This window comes from Gouania willdenowi, chromosome 1 (assembly GCF_900634775.1).
Source record: "Gouania willdenowi chromosome 1, fGouWil2.1, whole genome shotgun sequence".
Taxonomy (NCBI): Eukaryota; Metazoa; Chordata; class Actinopteri; order Blenniiformes; family Gobiesocidae; genus Gouania; species Gouania willdenowi.
The window spans coordinates 25,922,428-25,947,229 of NC_041044.1; the positions used below are offsets into that span (position 1 = coordinate 25,922,428).

General features: G+C 38.4%; 2 long non-coding RNA genes across 6 annotated transcripts in view; one reads left to right on the forward strand and one right to left on the reverse strand.

The window, feature by feature from the left end:
* Positions 1-605: 605 nt before the first annotated feature.
* LOC114470072 (uncharacterized) lies at positions 606-6,928 on the reverse strand. Its single transcript, XR_003674822.1, has 2 exons — positions 5,984-6,928; positions 606-1,131 (listed from the first exon to the last, which is right to left on the reverse strand). It is a non-coding gene; the product is annotated as an uncharacterized LOC114470072 (long non-coding RNA).
* Positions 6,929-7,070: 142 nt separating this feature from the next.
* Positions 7,071-24,802, forward strand: part of LOC114470076 (uncharacterized) — a 34,279-nt gene continuing 16,547 nt past the window's right edge. For 2 of the 5 annotated variants that reach the window (XR_003674828.1, XR_003674827.1), the window contains exon 1: positions 7,086-7,798. This is a non-coding gene — a long non-coding RNA (uncharacterized LOC114470076). Of the gene's footprint in view, positions 7,799-14,272; positions 14,393-20,299; positions 20,467-24,802 lie in introns of all 5 variants that reach the window. The other 3 variants (XR_003674826.1, XR_003674825.1, XR_003674823.1) reach the window with 3 other exon arrangements.

Consider the following 24,802-nt stretch of genomic DNA (forward strand, 5'->3'; position numbering starts at 1 on the left):
ATCATCCTAAACTCAGCTTTTTACTGTCTGCCTGTCTCTATTATTATGCTTGTCAAATGTGATATCATACAAAGAAACAACAAAATACAGTGTTTGAAGTTGGTAACAAATACAAAATAACATGTTGACATGTAAGGCACTAAAGCACTACCATGTGTAAAATGAAGCAGGTACAGATAATAGTTTTGAGGTTTTTGGGTTTGTAAGGACACTTGACTGTCACCTAGAATAACTATATTTAACAAAACTGAGAACAATCACAAAGTCACAAATTAAACTACATACAGTAATCCACCTCACAAAGAGGCTGCCTATCCCTCACACCTATGTTAATTAAGATGTTTGCAATTTTACTCTATCATCAAACTGTAATGAAACGTTCTGTATGTGGCATGAAGTTTGTAGCTTCGCTTCGTTGGATAAGTGAACATTTTTTTTGCAAGCGTCAATAGTCATCAAATGGCTTTATGTTTTTAGGATTTAATGTTTCATATTTTATTACCACACAGCACCAAATGAGATTAATTAAATATAACTGTCAGGGAACAGCTGATCAGCTGTCATGTTTTGTAAGTGGAGTGATGAATTAGACGAACGACAGGATGTTAGGAGAAGATGCAGAAGCTATTAGCTTTATTAGCACACGTTCACATTGCACCCAACAGAACGACATTGCTGACAATGATTCAGGATGACTGAAAGCATCAATCAGTGCGGTTTGGGAAACAAACTTTCCTTTCCCTTCACGTTGTTGGAAAACTGGTGTGTGGCAAGTTAACTGCACCGTGTACAGATCTCTGGATAACAAATCCATGATGAAGCTCCTTTGCTCTGGTGTTGGACACCTTTCCACTACAACACGTCATCAGACTTTCTTGAAGTAGATGTAGGTGAACAGCACAACAATACCCGCAAAAAGGAGCCCAATCACACACTGGTGGATGGTAATGACATTCTCCAGTGTGTGGATTCTCTCCTCCATCGCTTTGGTGTGAAAGAAATCATAGACGGAGGCGCCGATGCTCCACAGCACCCACACGGCGTCCACCACCGCCTTCATGCTGGGAGAGACCAACGAGAGGGCCTGCAGTGGGGCGCTCACCACATCTGACTCCGGATGGCCCCACTGCACTGCAGAGGGAGACAGAAGAGTTATAATCACCACATATAGAGATATTAGATGCATTATTTGCGCTACAATGACTTCAGGTAGCGCTGGGCGATTTTGCCTAAAAAAATAAAATTACTATTATTTTTTCCAAACATGAATTTGCAAAATAAAAATTTGTATCTACAAATTCAATAAATCGATTAAATCCTACTTCATGAAGTATTACCTTTCCCTAATTTTCTCATTTATTTTTTCTTTAATTTCTGTCATGATTTGTGTGCTAAAGCAAAAGCTTTGATTGAACAAAAATAAAATCCCGTTCTGAGCGCTGACTCACTCTTGTTAAATCAGCTTCTGCTAACTTCTTCTTCCTGGTGGTAAAATTAGGTTTTTGTCTCGTCATCTCCATAAATGATTGCTCATGGAAAACTGTTGGTTATTTTTAAGTCCTAACTTTTTTTGGCCACAACAAAATACTGTTTGCACTCAGAATTAGTTTCTTAGTTAATAAATGGGCCACTTAAACCTCCTGTACAGCCAAAACAAAAAAGTTTTAACTTCCCGAGTAAAAAAAAAAAAAAAAAAAGCTCAATTAATTAAATTTACACAAATAAAATGTTTGGGTCAAAACCATTTAGGAGAAACCAGTGGATCTAGTGGTCTGGATTTTGGAAACCACCATTAACCTCCATTTATTTAAATCTTTTTGACTCAGCTGTGTTCAGTATCGCCCTTCTTGTTATAATCAAGAGTCCTAGTAGTGACGTGGACACTATTTGGGCATGTACCACTTAAATAAGCCTCATTGCAGAACATGACAGAGTATACTATGATACTATGAGTATACATACATATACTACAGTGGCCTATACATTCCCTGCCAAAAAGCAAATACTACACAGCACTGTTTTAAGGAACACAATAAGAACCACAGCAGTGTTCACGTGGTCTGATCACCTCACTACCTAAAGGCCTTTAAGACACCTTTGTGTCAAATACCACAGCACACTATGAAAGGTCCAGGGAGTGCATGCTTTGATATATGTTACAGCAGCCAAATCATTAGCAGGTGGTGGTGAAGTTATGGCTGATTGATGTGTTGTCTATGAACAAATGAAACACACTAATCACTGCTGTAGATTCACTACTTCCTTTTCCATTTGGACATCGAGGAAGAATCCTCAGCGTACGTTGTTTATAAAGCTGTTCCTAACTTGTCAAGATGGAGTGCTTAAATTCTACCAATGAAACCATAAAGCAGATGTAACTGGAAGCCCTGGGCCTGATTTTGTGCTGCTTCCAAAGTAAATGTACAAAATGACTCAAAAAACATTCAAAATGACAGGAAAATACACAAAAAAACAGCAAAATGACTGGAAAACATAAAGAATGACAGAAAAAAAGCACAGAAAAACATCAACAACATACAGAAACAACAAATATAGACAACTGACTTCACAAAAGTATACAATGACTCTAAAATCTCCCAAAATGACTCATAACAAACAAGACAACAGAAATATACAGATTGACAGAAAATGTGCAAAATAACGAAAAACACACAAAACAAAAAACAAAATCAAGATAAATATACAAGAATTACAGAAAAACACAAACAACAAAAACACACAAAACCCTGAGTTCTATCCTGCATTGATGCTGAGATTGGGCATTGGAGAGTAAAGGTACAAAAGACCGGAGGGGTATGTTCAAACTCTGAGTATCCCATTCCTAAACGCGAGGTATGTTCTTCTCTGAGTATGTTACCATGGCAACATTGTCCGTGAACTAAACCTGGTCGCTGGCAGGTTTTATCAAAAAAACCCTGGGTTTCTACCTGGCTCCGCCCACCTGAACACTGTTCCTGAACACTTTAATATACCTTGACACTTTTCTCTGAAACACATTAGTAACATCACACACCACAGACGTGCTCACATCATTACTAATGTTGCTTTACAAACGGTAGTTTTCTTTATAACATTGTGGATACAGAGCATTTAGGGAAAGTCACTGAGAGGTTGATCTGCATTAAAACATCTACTGACGTCTATAGTAAAGTTCCCTGAATACAAACCTGTGGATAATTCAGTATAAAGGAGATAACAATTGAAATTAATCCACTTTTGAGGCGCGATTGTTGTTTTATACTGTTATATCTATAGATCACGCAACTTTGAAGTTATGATGGCGCAGTGCATTATGACACTGCTCTTGGAAACGGTAGGTCGAGGGTTCACGGCCCGCTTGAGTTTTTTAATGACATTTTTTGGAAGTTGAGATGACTCTGGCGACAATATTGCATTAAAAATCAATATAAATGATGTGTTATGAAGCGGCAGTCACTGTCTTTATAGCCAGTGTGACGGGAAGGCTCTCTATGCAGCCATCCTATGCTGCTGCCACGTCTCCTCTACAACACTTTATTCATATTATTCACCGCTCGTCACGTCACTGAAGCGATACAGTGATGAAGTGCCCAAAAAGCGCGACTAATCATGGGCGATTTAAGCCACTGTAGTCACGGTAGCTGCGTTAAGTGTGAACGCACCTTTAGAACAGGCTCATATTCCTCAAACACCAGCTTATTTCACCCATCAGGGTGAATAAATCACTCTCTTCTGGGTGGTTACCATGGTAGTTTGTGTAACTGTCAATCCATTGATGATGGCTTTTTATCGCGCACCTAAGTAACCCAAGGTTTACATACTCAGGGTTGATTGACCCACTTCATACTAACTGTAGTGGCATCCGATACCCAGAGTTTTCCATCGTGGGGTATGTTGACCCAGAGTTTATGGATAGACTCAGAGTTTGTTAACCCTCCTTTATGGAATACCCCTCTGGACAATATGTTTATGAATCTATGATTGAGTATCTTCTAAAACTTTTACTGCGTTCACCTACTTTAAAAGTAGGATCTGAAACAAACTTTGGTTACACTTGCTGGAGTGTCATAATAATGAACCTGTTGTGGCAGCAACAGCTGCAACATTATCTAAGGTTTCTCCCTGTCTTTACTTGCAGGGTTCATGGACTATTAATACATGTGGTTCACAGCGTGAGACATCTGGGTTTGATGAGGTCACAAACTTAAAGGGGCCATATGTAGAATTATTGTGAATTTTAAACTTTTAAATATGTCTCAAATACCTAAAATCAAAATTTGAGTGCTAAGAAACATGTCCTTAGCTGGCATGCCATATGTATTTTTTTAGATTACATAGTAATATATAGGGACATCCCATGTGATGTCATGCCATTTGGAGCCATGATCCTACTAAAGGAATATCTTTATACCCTATCCCAAAAGAAACAACATAAGCAAGTGGCTGGCGGCAATAAGCAGACAAAACGCTAATGGCGGTGTTTGGCCTCCAACTCAACACACGCGGCTTTGCAGTCTTCATTTTGGATCAGGTAAGTGGTCAACGAGAATTATTTTTCTGTGGGTTCGGGATTCAATGTTATAAATTTACTGTTATCATAGAAATCTGCAATGTTTGTGCGAAGTATCGAACATTCAACATAACGTTAGCGTGTCGTTAGCCGGACAAATCAGGCTCTCAATTTTCAACATAAAATCAACTGTTAATCATCTACATTTTTTTTGCAGTGGTGAAAAAAAACCTACCAACATGAGCTAGAAACTGAATAAAGAGTAAAGAAGAGAACCGTGGAACAGCTCAGTTAGCTACAAAGTCACTGCTGGTAAGTCAGTGTATGATTTGGTCATTGAATTTTCGGTTCAGAAAAACAAAATACGATGGTTATTTGATTTCTGTTTTTCAAATTCAAGCCATATTTTTTCATCCGGGTCAAAAATGGATGAACAAACAATTTTTAAAAATCGATTTACTTTCAATTTTTGATTCCAAAACCAAAAGTCCTTTATATTCCTCTTGTAATTAACATTTAAGGATGATAAACAGTGCGATTACATGATGTCGTTGACCATCGAAATGGCTCACACTCGGCTAGGGGCTAGGTGAGATCCCTATACATTAAATCATTCAGTGCCATCGACATAATATTACGTCATTTCAAATCCAAACGCTCAGTGCCAAAGACGTAATTTTACATCAATTACGTTTTTTCACAAAAGTTGCTAGGATACACTGTGACGGAGTTCTACTGTGAATATAAGGCTTCTCTGTTGATGTAGTGACCAACTGATAGCCAGTAATGGGCAGAGCTCAGAGAGAGAGGTAAGGAGTTTACGAGACAATAAATGGAGCTACGAGAGCTAATGCTAAGTTCCCACCAGCTCACACCCAACCAGAGCATGTGTGGAACTAAGTGGACTAGTGAAAGTGTGGCAATGGTGAGAGAAAACGATCAAAATGTCCGGGAAGAGGAGGAAGTTGCATGTGGGAAGAATGAAATGGCTGGCACTGAATGAGTTAATAAAATTGTCTGCCCGACCAACCTGTAATACCTTTCTTCCACCGCTAGGATGAGTATTAGCCTATTTACAGTAGAGCTGTCCCTGAACTAGGCCATCTCGGGCATGAACTCATTTGTCTCAGCCTCAACTGGGAGCAGGGTTACTTACTGGTTCACTTAGAGGTGAAAAACTTGTAGATGTCATCTTCTGAAATAACTATAAACTTGTATTCGTCTCGTTGACGCCTTGAGAGCTAAAGAGTGGGGGATTATTCTTCTCTTCTTTTAAATTTCCGGCAGACTAGACGCATTGCCTCCTCGTGGTGGCAGAAATTGCTCGAAAATTCTACATTTGGCTCCTTTAAAGAGCCACAGACCTCACTCAGGGGGAAGAGGTGCAGTTTGGCGGTGCAGAGGAACAAGAAGGGAAGGATTGTGCTGCTCACCAACAGCCCACAGTGTTGTACAGAGTGTTCACGCACTCACCACAGATGTCAGACGGTGCTGTGAGGATGAGGATGAGGATGATGAAGGTCCATCATGTTCACACTGGACAGATGAGCTCAGGTGTTTGTGTCGCCCTTGTTCTTGACAGGTTAACTCCGTAGTTTCCAATCAGAGTTGAATTCAAACCGTATATAATGAAACACATTCCGGCTACAGCTTTCGAAATAAAAGCATCGTCAGCAGAAGACAGCTCGACAAAACTGTGTGTCTACAGAAACTGGGATTTATTTCAACAAATGTTGATCTCTTATGAAGAAAATAGGGTCAGTTTTGAGGTTGACGATGCTTTACTCGGAACTGTTTCTTCAGTGGTACTTTTATTTTGAAAAGATGGCCCGCGCGTTTCCTCTTACAGAGTGATCTGTGGTGTACAATGGAGCAGCTGACTGAGGCCTCGAGCCTTAGCACGGGGTCAAATTAAAATACTGTACATTGAACGATAAAATAGGACATTCAGAAAATACTGAGGAGAAAATATAATCCAAAACTAAATAATAATAATAATACAATTACTACAACTATGACTACGGTTATTCTACTATCAAATTGATGTGAAATTCAGTCTTTGCATCATTAACTCACTGTAGATCAATCTGTAATATGATTGGAAAATTTTAAAATTCTGATATAAAATGGGCAGATTATATAAGCTCAATTTAGTTTGTTTTCTGTATAAACTTCACCAGTACAGAGGGTTAAAGACAAATGTAGCTTTTTTTTTTTTTAATAATAAGTAACAATAATAATAATAATAAAAATAATAATAGTAACAAAAATGTTAAGGTGTAAATCTTAGGTAGCCCACTTGAGAACCACGTGATAAGATGACAAATATATATTTCAACATGTTATGGTGATGTTTAGAATCATTTAATCTGTAAACTATGTTTATGAGAGAGGGTACGTGATGATTTCATGCTATGTGTTATCTATTCAGTGCATTTTAACTAAGCAACATGTGATAGCAGCCATAGCGGACACAATGAGGCCAGTATTAGGGTATTTGTAACGTACTTGTGATGAGGGTGTCATGGCGCGGTGCTGCCGCCAGGGGTCAGCGTTGCTGAAGGCGGCGAGTGCAGCTGGGACGCGTGAGCCTCAGATAAAAAGGGGGAACACCTTGAGAGAGAGACGCAGACGAGACGAGACGCAGCCGAGCACAGCGGGGGACCATGTGGAGCCAGAGCCGGAGTGTGTGCGCGCGTACTGGGACACCAACTTTGCACTGCCGTCCCCAGTCTGATTGAAATTACGGGGCCACTTGGCTGAGCCCCCCCAGACGGAAACCTGTAAGTGGACACGAGCCAGTGAAGCGCTGAAAATAACCAGGTTAGCACTTAGTGCAGGTCCATTTTGGGGAGGGCCCCAGCACGAGGGTGCAGCACCATATATCACCTCCTTCCAGCTGTTTGGGACCAGCCGCCGCCTCCCAGTGCGCTGCTCCTCTCACTGGATATTTGGTGACCGCTCACCTCACCTCTCTGTGGGGGAGGGAGGGAGGGAGAGCAGCGACACTGTTGCTTCTACATGCGTTTTTTTTCCTCCGGTGCAGACGGTGAAAAGATGGGCCAGGGCAGTGGAGGGCTGTCGGTCTGTGTGACCGACTTATCCTCTTCTCAAAGACAAGGTCTCCCCTTCCTCACAAGAAGGAACCCCCTGCTTCATTTGGGACCACTGCTAACGTCACGTGATCAGAGGACAAGGAACGGGTGGACGGTGAAGTTCAACTTGGACCCAGACTTGTACCTGACCAGACCCTGAGGTCCCCTGGTGGCCCCTGACACCTGCACACAGGTACCAATGCGCCTCTCCAATGGGTTCGTATTATGGTGTGAATGACTGAGGGATTTGAACCCAATGACCTGCTCAGAGAGGAGAGTCACGAGGAGGAGATGATTCCTGAATCCACAGGTAAACCATGTTGGCTATCTTCATCACATCATGCTATGGCCGTATGGGGACTCATAGTGGTGGAGTGTGTTAGAGGTTGGGTCTTTGCGGGCAAGGTGAGTCCTTATTTCATTCAACTGGCCTACAAAGTCCCAGTTTCTGGCTCATGTGACCTCCAGCAAGTAAACAAATAAGGAGGAATAAGAAGAAATTGAACGTTGGGTTGTATTTTTATGGATTGTATGGATAGTTTGGAGCTTAAATGCATCATTAAACCACACTAAAACATGTGGTGTTAAAAACGAAGTCCCAAATATTTATGTATTTATTTATTTGGATCTTTAATAGCAACATTTTAGAGTTAAAGATGCAAAAAGTATAAGTGCGTTAAAGAAATGACCAAGTATTGAGTGTACTGTTGTGCACAGTGGCAGGTGCTGATGAAAATGCAAAATATGAAAGAAATAAAACCCCTAGAGAACTAATCCCATTAATAAAACTGTAAATATATAGATTCCTACCAGTATAAGAAATCATTTAAATAATGACATTTCATCCCTTCGTATTATCACATATAAATCTACGTCCAAAGAGTTTCGGAACCACAGCAGAGGTTTTTACTTGTACTTGCCATTCATTAGGAAATGTGGCTCCAGCTTCTCAGCTGGCCTCATTCTGTTGTTGTGATAAATAACATTCAAAACAATTGATTTTGTGCAGCTTTTCTTCTCATCGTAGCTCGATCCAAAATTCAGCCAGAATTAAAGGGGTTAAACGTCTAGGGCGAATCAATTTTTTTTTTTTTTTGGATTCATCTCTTTTCCAAGGCCGCACATGAGAAGCATTTTCTATTGCAGCACTAATGCAATTCCAATACAACCACGGAATACAGATGAAGCAGTTCAAACAATGAAAAACGTCCAATGATGAGTGTGGATGTTTATGGCAGCAACTCCACATCCTACAGACCATGCTGACAAAATGAAGCAGATTTGTCGATAATCACGCAGGGCCTCACTCTATTATTTTCAACAGCTATGTTAAGTGGGGGAAGAAGTAGTTTCGGGGGCCCTGTTTCTATATCTGTCTTGACCCCAGCATGCTGCACATAGCTCACTGATGAATTTAGCATCCTGACACGAGATGCTTTATGTAATTAATAGCAGAGGGCCACGGTGGCATCTCCGTGCTGCAGGTGACATATAGGTAAGACTTTCGCTGAAGGATGGTATTTTTTATTTCTAATGACTCAGGGCCTCCATGGTTACTACAAACAGTTAATAACAATTTAAAACTACATATGTTTCCAGCAGCTACATTAATCAAACGCTTTTGCCTATTATTATTATTTAAGGGTGCCCCGATACGATAATATTGGTCCGATATCAGCAAAAAAAAAGAATTATCTGATTATACCAGGCTATATCTCCGATATAATACTTGTTTTTTTATTGACGTTATTTTTTAGGGTTCTTTAATTATTTTTTTTAATTAATTTTATTAAATTGTAATATATATATATATATATATATATATATGTTTAAGAATAAAATGTGTGTAACCCATTAGTTAATAATAAATGGGTCAGTTTTTCCTCATTCCTTCTCTTGATGACTATTATTCTCAGTTTGAATAATAAAGCATTTTCTAACATTTCCCACTACACAATAAGTAATAAAAGTATATATGAGCCATGCTGGTATATTGGATCAATATTGTCGGCCAATACCCAAGGATACAATATTGGTATTGCATCGGAAGTGAAAAAAGTTATATCGGGACACCCCTATAATTAATATTATTGTTAATTTATTTTTTAATTATTTATAGGCTTCAGAACTTGTTGCCTCTGTAAGAAGTTGCAGCACACTAATGTTTATAGAAAAATAGCACGTTAGTTGTAAATTCCTTCAGATTGCTGAGGCTGACCATTAATTATAAAGTGGTTTTTCAGCCCAGCTGAGGATGGACACTGTAAATTAGCTTTGGCTTTGAATGCATTTGTGGCCTTATTACTGAAATTTACCAATATACCAGTGTTCATGTCACCTAAAAGGAAAGTAAATTACAAACCTTCCTAGGTTTTGGGTGAGATTCCTTTACCAGTCGTTCGTCATTGCTCAAGTGTATCTTGCTAGAGCACATAACCTACCAGTAAAGGCAGATAAAACCTCCTCAGCCCAGTGCTCTTCATACACGCTGCAGCTGGAGCCTGCAGGAGAGCGGAGGGGGCTGCTAAGGGAGGCTCACAGGAATGAACCTGGTTTGAATAAGCTGTGCGGCTGCGGGGAGCACTGGGATAGTCACCAAGCGTGCTGATTAAAATTGTGATATTAAACAGCGCTGGCTCCTGCTGCTACCAGGGCTTTCCTCTCAGTGGCGTCTCACATTGTTTGACAGACCCGATCGGACTCGTGTCATCACTTGCTGCACATCTTGCCTACATCTTTTTTCTTAAATTCTCTCCTAACACTCATTTGTTAGCATGGACGTAGACTTACTTTAAATAGATTTTCACATCGATTTTCAGTTGCTCTCGGCTCTGGATCATCAGGTTCATTCAGCTCTGTAAGCGTCAGTTCAAAAGCAATACAACAGTCAGTGTAATTGTGTGTTGTTGTCAACATGTTACACAAAACCGTACTTCAATAAAAGCTTTGAATTGAGTTAACCATTTCTGTGAATTTCCAATGAACACAGATTACTTCGTGGAAATTCTCTTCTGAACTCGATAAACCCCCCCTTTTAAAGTCACTACATCCTATTAAACCCAGCCATTATATATCCACAATTCATAAATACTTGAAAACCAGGACTCTTTTTTTTTTTTTTAAATCTTATAACCAGCTGCCTTTAAACGGTAAAAGGCAGTGGTCATTTCATGTTGTTGCATTTTCACAGCCACCGACTGAACCAATTTTAAAGTTAGGCATCAGATTGCATCGCAGGAGCCAACACATTTTGTAGTTTGATCTCAAATGTTTGGAATGAGACAGAAACATCAAGCTAAGGGAGGGAGAAAGAAAGAAAAGGCAGCAAGAAAAGTGAGGGACTTTTAGGGGCAGCTGTGTTTTATTAACCCAGTCATAATGCCCCTAAAAATCCTTATTGCTCTTGCAATGGTCAACAAACCTTCAGTTTCAACATATTGGTGAAGATATTAGAATAATCAAAACGTTACACAATTGAGTGCAATTCAGATCAAGTTATTTCAGTACTATACAGAGCTTATTTTGGGTCAAAGCAGTCGAAGCTTGTATTGAAGTGCAGAGAAGGAAGGATACAGTCTCAGAGGAGCAGCTGAAATCCAATAACCACCTTTAGTCGAAGTTTGTGGATGTAGATAAGTGAGAAAAACTACATCTGAAAAATGTACCACGAGAATGTAAAGCTTCCTGAAGAATATTTCAATCTCCCTGGAGCTGATTTGAATTATATTGTCATACTCTATCCGTTGGAGTCTTCGTTGGTGTTTATGCAGATGGGACAGACGCTCACTGTCTCTTTTGTGTTTTGGATTTTTCGGTGGAGTATCAAAAGACAGACGACGAGGCAGACATACGACAGGCTGATGGGTAGTCCGACTGGATTTTCTACAGCAAAATCAGCTCCAAACAATCTCTGAATATGAATATATTGAGTGCAGGGTGGCAGAACTACAGGCACTCAGATGGGAGAATAAAGACGGGTAAACAATTGAAACATTTGAGATCTAAGAAAGTGGCACAGTTTTAGAAAGGAGAACTAGAGGCAGCGTTTTAGATAGACGGACAGAAAGTGGAACAAGCAAGTGGAAGCCGATGATCCAGGTCTGGGTGTGGTGTGGTGGGCTGTCATGACTAGAGAGCATGTGGTGTGGAGTTCTCGATGTTGCTGAGTGAGTCATCGGCGCGCGGCTATTCTGTTGAGTTTCCCTTTAGGATGCTGCTGCTGAACGAAGGAAAGAAGCGCGCTGTTCATACTGACGGAAGAAGAGGGACAAGGGAAGCGTTAGGAAGTGAGGGAAAGTCTGGATGTTGACTCAGGGCCACGAACCACATGGTGTTTGAGACGTAAGGGAAGAATGACTTATCAGAGCATGTGGAATCTCATATAGCTATCACAGGACCGACAGTGTGCTTCCCCCACGGCTGTCTGTCAGCTGCCACTAGTCCCTGAGGCACCAGTTGAACACCAGGCAGCCTTATTTTCACCAGAGAACAGAGTTCATCTGGAGATAAGGCTGAAGGGAGTGTCCAATTCATTAAATAATGGATCTAACGGTATCTCCTGTTTGGACATCAAATGGTGTCCGACGATGGAGCATTCATAAAAGTTAAACTAAATCCCATTAACTTTAGGCAGTTTCATCAAATGTCTTGGCTTTCTCATGTTACCAACAGATTCGTGTTGGAAAGACTGTAGCTTTGTGTGACGAAGCCTTTTCAATTATAAACACTACTCCATTGGCCTTTTTGAATGTCATGGTCAGCTTCATGCACTAAATCTGGAATCTTGTGTGAGAAAAAAAAAAAAAAACACAACGTGTCTCCTGTAGTAATAGCTCTGGATGAGGTTAAGGTTATTATTTTATACTTTCATCGGTTAAAATGTACACTTGTGAAAGTAGTCTTTCTCCATCATTTCACCACAACACACAGTAATTGTAGAACAAGCCCTGCTGGTGACTCACAGGATGTTGTGGTCAACCAGGATCCAACTGGCACATGCCCTGCTCTCCTGCCCTGGACAGACTGACTCAGGTTCAAACTGAGAAAGAGTTCCATCATATATTAAGGCACGGACTGTATATATTGCTGTTATAAATACAGCAAGTCTGTGAAGGCTATTTCACTCATGCTCTAAATGAGGAACCCCTGTCAAAAAGATTGAATCACAGACCCACTTCAGTGGGAGCAGGACTGGATGGCTTTGTGAATACGTAACTACTCCTCACAGTGTGCACTGTGACACTCTTAGCCCAGTGACTTAATTATTTATTTTTTGTTCTTTGTATCTCAACTTTCTTCACTGTCCTGTAAATCCAGCTTTGCAATGATTAATTTGACACTACCATGAGCTGGTGGAAGACAAAGTTGGTTGAAAGTGGTAAAGATAAGTGAAAAAAATACAGCACAAAACAAACCATAATATTAAAGTTTAAGTAGGGGACACAATGGTCAGATATAGAAAAAATTAATGAATCACAGTTTGTGTTTAATAGTTGTTTTTAATGTTTTACAGACTGTACCTTTTTAACGTGGGTAATTCATGTAACTGCTATTCTTATTCCACAAATTATATTGTTGAGCATTTTGTGATTTCATCAATGAAAAGTGCTTCATACATAATTAATACTATCTGTGTGTGCTTAATTAACATGTTAAGCATTACCTGAAGTAATTATGGAATGACCAAAATGAATAAAAATACTCATTATATAGTAACAACTACATAACTGTACAAGTATTTTCACACCTAGCTGGAATGACCTATAGTTCTAACCAGGTTTGGGGTCAATTATAATTGAAATAACGTAATTGAAAATAAATTGTAATGATGGCGTAATTTTAATTGTGATTTAAAATATCTGTTGCTGTCATAATCGTAATTAAATTGTAATCGAGTTCAAATAATTGACTTTGTAATTGTAATTGCCATGAAAATTCTATAAAAATTGTCAATTATAATGTAATGCAAAACTGGGGAACCACGTTACAGTTCTATGTACAGTTCTACACATATGTAGTTAATAATTAAAATATGTTTCATATCAAGCTTTGCCACATTTGACCATTTAAAAACATTAAATGTAGGGGTTTACTGACACAAAAAAGACTCAAATGCCCACACCATAATTATTAAAACCTATATTGTCATTGATTAGGAAGCCTTAACAAGGTAACCAATAAATAGGAAAGAAATTATATGATAGATATTTGTTTTTAGTGTAATTTAAAGCTGATTTAGGACAGAAAGCTAACACAAGAGGATGGTTAACTTTTATTAGGCTATTTATTTCAGGCTGAATAATTGTGATTAATTGTAATTGAACTTAAGTAATTGAAAACGTGACTGCAATTGACTTTCTAAGGATAAAAAAATAATTGAAATTTAATTGGAATTGGAAAAAATGCTGGTCACTATAATCGTAATTGAAATGTAATTGAACTTGAATAATTGAAGACGTAATTGTAACTGAAAAATGTAATTGACCCCAACCCTAGTCCTAACTTTATAGCACACGTGTGACTGTTGCTGCTAAACCTTTGATGGCTAAAACTATTAACAAGCAGCACAAGAAAAAAGATGATCACACTTGAATTTTCTGCATGTGGCATGACTCAACAGGTGAATTGGGAACTCCCATAACACTAACATAGGCTCCTCTTTTCCCAGTGGTGGCACAGACCCAGATCTCTCTCTGACAGAAGTTACCATTTGGGCGTGGGCTGACAGCACGCCAACACCAGTAGAACAACTCGCTCCAATGCAAACAGAGCTAACAAAAGCAAGAGGGTGAGAAAAGCTGGAGCAGAGCTTCACTCTATGCATCCATTAAGCACCTTTTTATAGAAATAATAATAAACACTCATGACCGTCGTTCAGCCAATCAACCTGTGACAGCAAGCTGCGGTATAGACACAGTACACAGCAGAGCACTCGACTTTCATATTGTTGAGTTTAGTGATAACAACTACAAAATTAGATTTACTAGATTTACTTTCTACTTCTTCCTAATCAACTTTATAAAGAGCTTAACATTTCTGAAGTAAATAAACACTGTATGACACTTGATTTAACAGCCAAATATCTTAGGAAATCATCATATTCCATTAATACCTCATTTGATCAGCTAATAAGTCATGATAGTAAGAAATGACATGCCTCTGATCTTTTAAACTCAATTAGTTTTAAAAAAAACTGTAACAATCTGTGACTATAAAATGGAATTCAAAAAGAGATGTCACCTCACAGAAACACTCTGATCTCCACCTGTCTTATTTATACATTTTCTGTCAAATTTCAAGTGATATAGCAAATATCAATGCTATTTTTTTTTTTAATAATTCTAATAAGTAGTATTTCAGGCAAAAAAGTTTTTGCCAACAGTTGGAAAACCCTACTATAAAAAACAACTATATAGATTACCTATGTAGTATTTCAATTTTGTGTTAATTGAAACATGCTCCAAGTTTCCTAGTTAGAAATGTAACCTGTTTATAAGTAACTTCACTAATAACTTTTTTTTTTTTAAAGTGCCAGTTCAAATGTCTTACTGTCCATCAGGTGATTGCATAAGCTTAATTAGAGCATTATGCTTTTAAAATTAACATTTCTAGTCTTTAGACACATTTTAAAAAGCATTCATTAACTTTCAAGTATTTGGAAATATATAGTATATGAAGAAATGTCCACAATCAACTTTTTTTCATCTCCGAGACATTGCAGCCTTGTGTATTGGCCGATACTGATATCGACCAGATACAATATCATCAGGAATAATACATACTTTTACTACAGGTACTTATTTTTATGGAATGTTAGAAAATATTTAATCAAATGATATTACTCAAACATAGAACAACAGCCAGCATTAGTAGGTAATAGGAAAAAGTCATTTAATTATTAACTAATGGTTACATACATTCTAACCTTAAACATAAGAATAATCAACAATTGAATAAAATGTATAAAAAAATAAATTAGAAGACCCTGAAAAATAATACAATAATAAATAAAAAAAAATATACATCAGAGATTTTAGATGCAGGCTGATGTAATCCGATGTTTTCAATTTTTGAGTGATATCAAAACGATCTTAAATATAAATATCGTGACTCTTAATTACTGTATATGTTCACGTACTTATTCTACATGTTTTACTGCAATGTATTTTGTAATTTTATACAGTGAAAAGTACTGCATGAATAAATAATAGAACCTGGGCCCTGGCTTAACAATCTAAGCCTATTTGAAGGCTAATATTGATTAGCTAAACTGAGTAGAATCACTTATAAATTTAAGAACAAATATACAAGAAGGTTTACATATAACTGGTATGACTTAATATTAACCCTGTTTATATATGAGTAGGAAATCCACTTTACATTTCCAGCTCTAATATATATACACTAAAGGCTCAAACATACTCGGGCGGACCCCGAGCACTACGGACTCAGCACGGACTGTCTGCTGTCCTCAGAGCTTAAATACTTGGACGCTCCGCCGTGTAGCAGTTTCCATTAAGATCCTACATGTCCCATGATTCTTGGCACTTGTCTGTCGTCCTCGAACTCCTGGAACGTGTTTTAAAGGTGTCGCTACTGACGTAGCTCGTCTGCCAGCCTCTCTAAGCTTGTGTTCATCTCTCCTGCTGTTTCTCCAGATGGCTAAAATGCAGGTTGGTGTTACATTTAACTTAATTTAGTTTTTAGCTTGTTTCAGTCTTCCATAATCAGCAGTTAAATAGGGGCAAGTTCCACACAAATTGCCAGTTTCTGACAGAAAGCTGAGAAAACAGCCTTTTTCTGAAAAATCCTGTCAGTGACTTTTTTTTTTTTTTTTTTTGCTTTAGTCGCACCTCAACATTGGTTTACTTTTATAAAACAACAAAACCAACACTGAGACCAGGCTTTTGATGGTAAAAGTATTATTATTTTGCTATCTACGTCAGATTTGTTTGGTTTTCTTATTGTATTTTGACTTTGGGAGAGACTTGGATGAAGGCCAGTCTCCACAGACGCAACTTCCTCCTACTTTCACCGTCTTCTATCGTAGCGCCATTTTGTGCCCCATCTCTGGCTTCTCCCTCCCCATCGATGGTGTTAATCACGGGTGATCTGTCATCCAAATGTGCACTGCTGCCACCTACATGCCTCCAGTTGGTTATTACATCATACTACAGCTTCAGTATTCACAAGGGACCTCCGCCAGAGTGTTTCCTAGCAACCAGCATCAAAAAACACAATTGACGTAAAACTACATCAATGGCAGCGACCGTATGGATTTGAAATGACGTATTTTTACGTCAATGGCAGTGAGTGAGTTAATGCGGGTCAATACAATGCCGAGCAGTGTTTTGTGGGACACCAACTATGCGGAGGGGTAAGCGCGGTCATCAAATCTGAGCTTTGCATTTAATTGGCCTCTGTCCTCTGAGCGGCCTCCGTTTTGCGGGTGTCCGCCTGATTATGTTTGAGCCTTAAGGGTGGCTTTATTTGAAAAGCCCTGGAAAGTGAATGCAGGTTCTAGAAACAAACATCACAACAAGGCCCAGCTGTCTGCTGATGCAACAGCAGGTGACACAAAAGATCAGTTTCTACATGAGATTCCAACACTTTAGCTACAGGAGGAAGAGGCGTGGCTTTGTCTTTCACACGCATATCAAAATGAGGTGTGTTGGGTCAAAGCAGTGTACGCTAACACAACTAAACACATTAGCTCTACCTCTGTGCCTGTGACTGTTAGCTCTTTACACTGTCGTTTGAACTCCTGGCTGGTTCTCTGCACACGCCTGTGCTTGGCTCTTGTCGGCAGCCGCTCTTCATCATCTGCTGTTTATCTTTGTGATTATGTTTGAATATATATAAACAGAGAACCTTTGCATACAGCGCTTTTGTTTGCATTGGGAGAAACTATTTGCTGCACCGTGAGGAGGAATGTAGCTGAGCTTAAGTTCCGGCTGAATATTTTCTCTAGTTTTCCTTTTTCTTCTTTACTTTCTCTCCCTGCTATACAGCAGTGATGGAGTCACGTCAGTTTCCAGTTGTTTTCTGGCTGTTTAAGGTCAACGATGCATGTTGGCAGGCCCCACTGGCACTCTCTCTTTGAATTGCAAAATTTGTTGGAGGCCGAACACGGCTCAGCATTTGTGTGCCCCAGTGTTGAGTAACAGTAAGGTCTGCAGGGCGATTGGCAGATGTCAATCTGTTGCTGCAGATACAAGTAAAGTGTATGTGTGGAAAGAGGGAGGAAAAGTGGGTGTTTGTTTTGGCATTGGATTCATTTGAAAAATATGGAGATTTACCAAACCTGTGGAGGTGTATTCTCTAATCCAGGGGTTTTTAAATGTTGGTTCACAGGTCCATGAGTGGCCTCACATTTACCAACAAGTGGCCCAGCTCAGTTGATGCCAATAATATATATATATATATATATATATATATATATATATATATATATATATATATATATATATATATATATATATATATATATATATATACAGTATATATACAAGGCCTTAGTTGATCTTTCAGACGTTTAAACAGAAACAGTAGGGGCTCCATGCAGCTACAACATTATCATTGGTAAAATTAAGTGAAAGTAGGAATTTTTCAGCTATGAAATAAACAATTGACCAAGACAACAGTGGTTAAACCATATTGTATGATTATTTAAGCAGCTCAGTATACACTTCCATCTCATAGGTGATATTTTTACATTTGTGCAGCTTTTAATTATATACACTATACATGACATGTGCCTGTTAGATATGTATACTTCACTAGGTGGACATTTAAAGAAAGCCAGTTTGGAAATATATACGATTGGGTTAGTTTGAAATGAGCTTTAATAGTCGTTGGAAACTGAATAGCAATGTTTTATTTCATTTCATCTTCTGTTGGAAAATCGAAGAAGAACCCCCTGTCTTTCCAGCTCTTATTTAGAGATGCTGAGCTGTGCTGGCCCTGTTTTGGTGTAAACTTCATTTCAAGTAGAAACAGGCTACAGGGGAGGCAAGCTGCTGTTTCCTCCAAAATGTGCTGCCAACAAGAGCCCAAAGGAAACATTTTTAGCTAATCACAGGCATAAAGCATCTCATGATCGCTCTGATCCTTTCTTCTTCTTGCTATGGCTCACTTGAAATCCCATTGTCTATCTGAGCCAAGATCCTTTCCAGGGAGCCGCGGTGCCAAGCTGAGCCATGGGAGTGTAACAAATACCAAAAACCTACTGTACCTTTACCCTGAAAACCTCTACTCAAGAAAAGGTGTGTGTGTGTGTGTGTGTGTTGGGTATCTGAACAGTCAGTACAAGTTATTTTCACCATTCGGAACATATACATTTCTGCTTATTTTTATTTGTCATAATTTACGTTGGGTTGTTTTTGTTAGTGTGTGTGTTAACAGTAACTCTTTATGCTCCCTGATGCCATACTGTGGTAATATTGATCTTCCGACCACATTATTTGCTGACAGGTCAGTAATTGATCATCATCCTCTTTGTTTTTTCTAATTCATCGCAGATATGAATACATATAGTTTAAGGATGCGTTGAAGTTTGGATGAAGAACTAATTAAAGACTAAAATGAAGAACTGCTTCATACTGACTCGAGAAAAAGAGAAGAATGACAGGCGTGGCCCAGAAACATGCCTCCTCAGAACCAGTTTTCAGAGCCTGCCTAAGTCCAAAACCAACAGTTGTGGACTTGTCTGTTACATTTTCATCCCTAGCATTCAGGTTTGCTTTAATGACCTCTGTTTAAGATTTCTGCTTTTGTTTTTATGTGTTTTCTTGCCACACTTGGCTTTTTTTTTTGTGTCGACTCATCGCCTCAGCAGATGGGACCAGATATTTTGGGCATTGTGGATAAGTGGCTGCAAACAATTTGCACAGCATACAGTGACGGTGTGACTGCATTCAGAAGCAATGCAAAAAAAACATGTTAACTTTAAGGTCCATTTTGCATTTTTTGTTTACATTTTTATTGAATCAAGTTTGTACCTGCACCAACTCTAAAATTAGAGGTCGACCGATAGGGGATTTTCAAAGGCCGATGCAGATACAGATATTTTATTTATTTTTTTTAATTCAGCCGATGGCCGATATCTAAAGCCGATTTTGGAAGTTGATATTTGAGGCCAATATGCTTTTTTGTAAAGCACATTGATTATGAAAGACAATTGAAACACTCATATGATATAAATGAGGGGTCCTTCCATTAGTCAAGCGGTGGCTGCAGGTGCCACACGAGTGCCTGATCAAATATCCTTATCCTATTATATCCTTATTCTATTAAGGATATAAAAGGATAAGGATTTTTGATCAGGCACTATTATATTATATCCTTCTCCTATTTTATCGGCTTTTTATTTGTAAGCCTATTGGCTTCTACCTCTCCCATGCACACAAAAAAATCGGCCAATGGCCGATCCTAAAAAAAATCCATATATCGGCCAACCTCTATCTAAAATGGACATACATTTACAATTATGTGCAATAAATTCCTGGCCAACTGACACACAGTTGATTATATATTCCCATTTGAAACCCAAACATCCAGATTGTTTTCCATTAAGACAGCATTAATAATGTACATGAAATGTTGTGATGGGCAGGTTTTTGTAACTTTTGGCACAAGTGATATTGGCTGTATTCCTACTTCTCTTTCTATGCAATTTTTGGACATGAACGGCCAGCGCCATGTGATCTGCACCAATCCAGAACAAACACTGGACAAGAGCAAAAAAGCAATGGAAATTGGAGCAGACATTTCCTTGTGTGGATCCCTCCTGCTCTCCTCTTTTAAAATGAGAGAGAGAGAACCCTCCTGACCTGCTTTCTGCCAATCAGCCTCAGACACCAGGTGAGGCAAAGACCGTACAGTGTAATCAGCTACAAGCCATTAGTGATGGGAGTTTCCCACGTATGCTTACGGTTATTCTTGACACAGTAATGACTAATCAACGACATCATAGCTGTAATGAGAAGCACCAATGAAAGTTTTTTCTAAACAGAACAAACAAAGTGGTTAGCACTTTTGCCTCATAGCAAACAAACTCAGGTTTGACTCGCAAGTTGGAACTGGAGCCTTTCTGTTTGGAGTTTGCATGTTCTCTCCATGCATTCCTTTTATTTGGATACTGTGGTTTCCTTCAAATGTCCAAAAACTTGTTGGAATAATTTGCACCTCTGAATTAGCCCAGGAAGGAATTGCTGTGTGTGTGTGTGTGTGTGTGTGCACAATAGACTGGTGTCCGGGCCAGTGTGAATCCTCTTACATGGATTTCATGCCAGTTGGGATACACATCAGTTGACCCATGCGACCCACAGACAAAGTAGAAGACAGAATGAATAGTTATTATTACAAAGAGGATACAGTATGAATAGGACTGCTCAGTGGGCCAGGAGGTAGCATTGAAGCCTCATTGCTAAATATTTGCATGTTCAAACCCCTGTGGCCAATATGTTTCTGTGTGGAGTTTGCATGTTCTCACAATAACATTTATGTTCTCTGTTCTTCTCCCTTAAAAATCCTTAGTTTTCCTGAACTGTCTTGATTTGACTGTAGAAATAAATGTGGGTCTGCCTGTAACAGACTGTCTCTCTGTAGCAGATTTTCGCAAAGAAAAAAAGCGATATTTCTAAAAGTCAACAAAGCATAATTGCGCTTTGAACGTGTTTCCATTGAAGGTTATTTTGGGCAGCAGCCTCGTAACTCCCGTAAAATCTCATCCCGCGAGACTTCACTGCAGGAAGACGGACGCTCCAAACCTCTTTATAACACTGCATCATCTTGTTGTTTTACGTCTAATGTATGGAATCACTGGAGTGCCAAAATTAGAAGGAAATAAATGTGGAAATATATTAATAATAAAAATATACAAATGTAGTCATTCTTTTTCCTTTTTGTCCCAAGCTGTCAAGTCAAAGCAATGTCAAAGAAAAGGTCTTTCTGTCCAGGGTGACTAGTCGATACCTGATCACATGATTCCTGCTTGTAGTGGCTATGTATTAGCTATGTTCAGGGTTGGGACGGTTACTTTTAAAAAGTAATCCGATACAATTACAAGTTACCTGTTAAAAAATGTAATCAGTATCACGGTATTAAAGTAACTGATTACTTTTGGATTACTTCAATACCAAACATGCAAATAAAGACACAAAAGGATGAAACATGTGTAACGTGCACACTATTATTTTAGACAAACATAAAATCACCTTTTACAGTCACACTGTATTAAAGGAAATGTTTTAGTTTAACACAAACTCACAGTAGTTTAAATCAATAAGGTGTCGAAAGATTATCAATCAATTTACTCATTATTATGAACAATTCAGTTGAATCATTGACCTAGACCACAGACCATACGATAATAATTACTGTATGGTATATAATAATATATAGCAAAAAAGCACCACCTGAAAGTGGGTGGTTTTAACTAGTTCTATACTTAGTTACTAAGGTTGCAGTCATACAACATAGTGACAATTGTCAGTAGATGTTTTAGGTAATAACATGATCCAGGGTAAATTATAAGTAATCCCCCTACACTAGAGTCAGCATGTTTTTCATGTGTCATGTAATGTACAGGTAGTGACTATAATTAAATGTGTGCCAAATACAATTTGCTGGAAATGATTTCCTAGATTAACAAATGCAGTTAGCCTGCAGCCTTCTGGCAGAAATATTTAGATTTCACTAAAACATGATTTGTTTTTGTCTTTAAACCTCCCTAAGAAGAGCTTTTAAAAGACTGGATGTTATAACTTACAACACATCCATACATCCGTTCTGACCCGCTAACTTACAGCACTGTGCAGATAAAATAATACAGAAGCAAAAATCCCTGTATGACGACAACATTTACGTACATTTCACATTGTACTGTGATATTGTGTCCGTTTTTGGATTTAAATGAAACATGACGCTGCAGTTTCCATTAGGGATGCACCCAAATTAAATTTTTTGGCCCAAACTGAAACAGAAATAAATTATAATGCTAAATATTAGTCCCTCATTGCATTTCTGGCTCTGAATGTGTACTAACCACTAAAATTAAAACACTGCAATTGTATGAATTTATATTAAAATAATAAATCCATTAAAAATCTGAAAATATTTATTTAGCACGGACATTCCAACAATGCACAATATAAAATAAAAACAATAAAATGTTTAACCTGACCCCACTCATACATTAAATAATAATGTACAGGCCTATAACTGACTGAGCTGTTGGAAGAGAGTCACATTAAATATGTTATCTTATTAAAACACAAAGTGCACTGAAGTTCTTGATGAAAATCAGCTTCTTGGTTTTATTTATTATCCAAACATGTTCTTCAGATGCGCACACAGCTCTATGTACATTTCTTGTGTGCGCTGGTTTAATTTTAATCCCATCACTGATCTTTATAACGCGAACCATTTACAGTCGAAATAAAGTTCAGACATGCACTGACAGCCGAGTTGTGGCACAAATATAACGCCAATTGTGCCACGCTTCAGATTGTTGTGTAGAGGTCCCACGGTACTACATTGTTGACGTGACACAGAAACATAACACACACATCACACTCTCTGCTTAGAAAACCCTTCAGTGCTCAGATGTATTAAATACAGCCACTCTGTGAGTCCACGGACACGTTGGTCCGTTTCCAGACAAGTGCGCAGTGACCGCGCTGTTTGCGTCATCAGAACATTGTTACAACATGTTTTACATGTTCATTTGTTGTGATGAACTGCCGTAAAGTATCTCAATAAGTGCGCGCGCATTGTGTGTTTGATGCACTGATGCATATTTCGTCTTCTTTTAAAATGCAATCCCCGTTTTTATAAAAAATACCTGTAATCTGATTACACAATTTTTAATATACTCTAACGGATTACAGTTACATGTTTTTTGTATCCTGATTACGTAACACCGTTACTTGTAATTCGTTACTCCCCAAGCCTGCTAATACATAGCCATTGCAAGCAGGAATCGTGTGATCAGGTATTGACTAGTCACCCTGGACAGAAAGACCCTTTGCTTTGACATTGCTTTTACTTGACGGCTTGAGCCATCAATTAAAAGCAAATGGAAAAGACAAAGACAAAACAGAAAAAGCAACAACAAAATGGAAATGGATTCTCTTTATATTTCCACATTTATTTCCTTTTAATTTTTGCACTCCTGTGATCCCATACTAATGTAGCAGGAATAACTTTTGCTTAGAAATGTTCTGGTCTCCTCTTCTGTTTTACATGTACCGCGTCATGTTTTCTCATAGAGCAGTAATCTGTGATGCGTATTTGCAGAAAAAGTGTTTCCATAGCGCTTCTGCGACAGATTTCAATATCAAAATTCCTCCTCATGAAAGCGTAAAAACCTTTTAGCGATATTTGGGTGTTTTTTCAAACTTCAGGTGTTTCCATTACCAGTTGCCCTATTTCGATTTTGCACATTTTCAAGGCTAATGGAAATGCAGCTTGTGTTAGCCTATTGATGGACTGGCAACCTGCACAGGGAGGTACACACATAAAAAGACCCAGGCTGGTTTTGTCCCTGTTTTCCCTCTTCCCGACCAAGGATGGCAAACACCAGATTATTTTATGTTTTATAATATTATCCTGTGGTCTGAGGTGTGGTAAGAGTGAATTGTCCTCGGGGCAAACAATTGTAAATAATAAACCTGTTCATTAGTTTTGAAAAAAAACTCTTCGTGTGTAGGAAAAGCTGTCGTCTCCCGACTCATGATTTGGGACATGGAATGGATTGTGGCCAATCAAAAAGCAAACTGAGAAACACATAATGCTGCATTTAAGGCAACTCGAAATATTTCAACCATGGTTTACCAATATCATTTTAGATAGTGGAGTCTGTAACAGATCAATCTCTTCAGATTTAGAAAATCCTTATGTGTGAACCTCGCTTTAGTATCTTCCCCACAACATCATGTATAGAAAATGGATGGAGGGATGAGATGTGGCTATTATTTTTGATCATCCCTGACAGTTGTTTTTTTAGTATCCTCGTTTTATTTATTTATTTATTTATTTTTGTTCTGTTTTTTCCATAGTTTATACCATAGGTAAAGGAAACAGTTAATAATGATCTTATCCTTGTTTTATTTTATAGTTATTGTTTAAAACTACTTTCGATGTAATGACGAGAACGTGAAACAAAATAGAGTTGACATATAAATCAAACTAACAA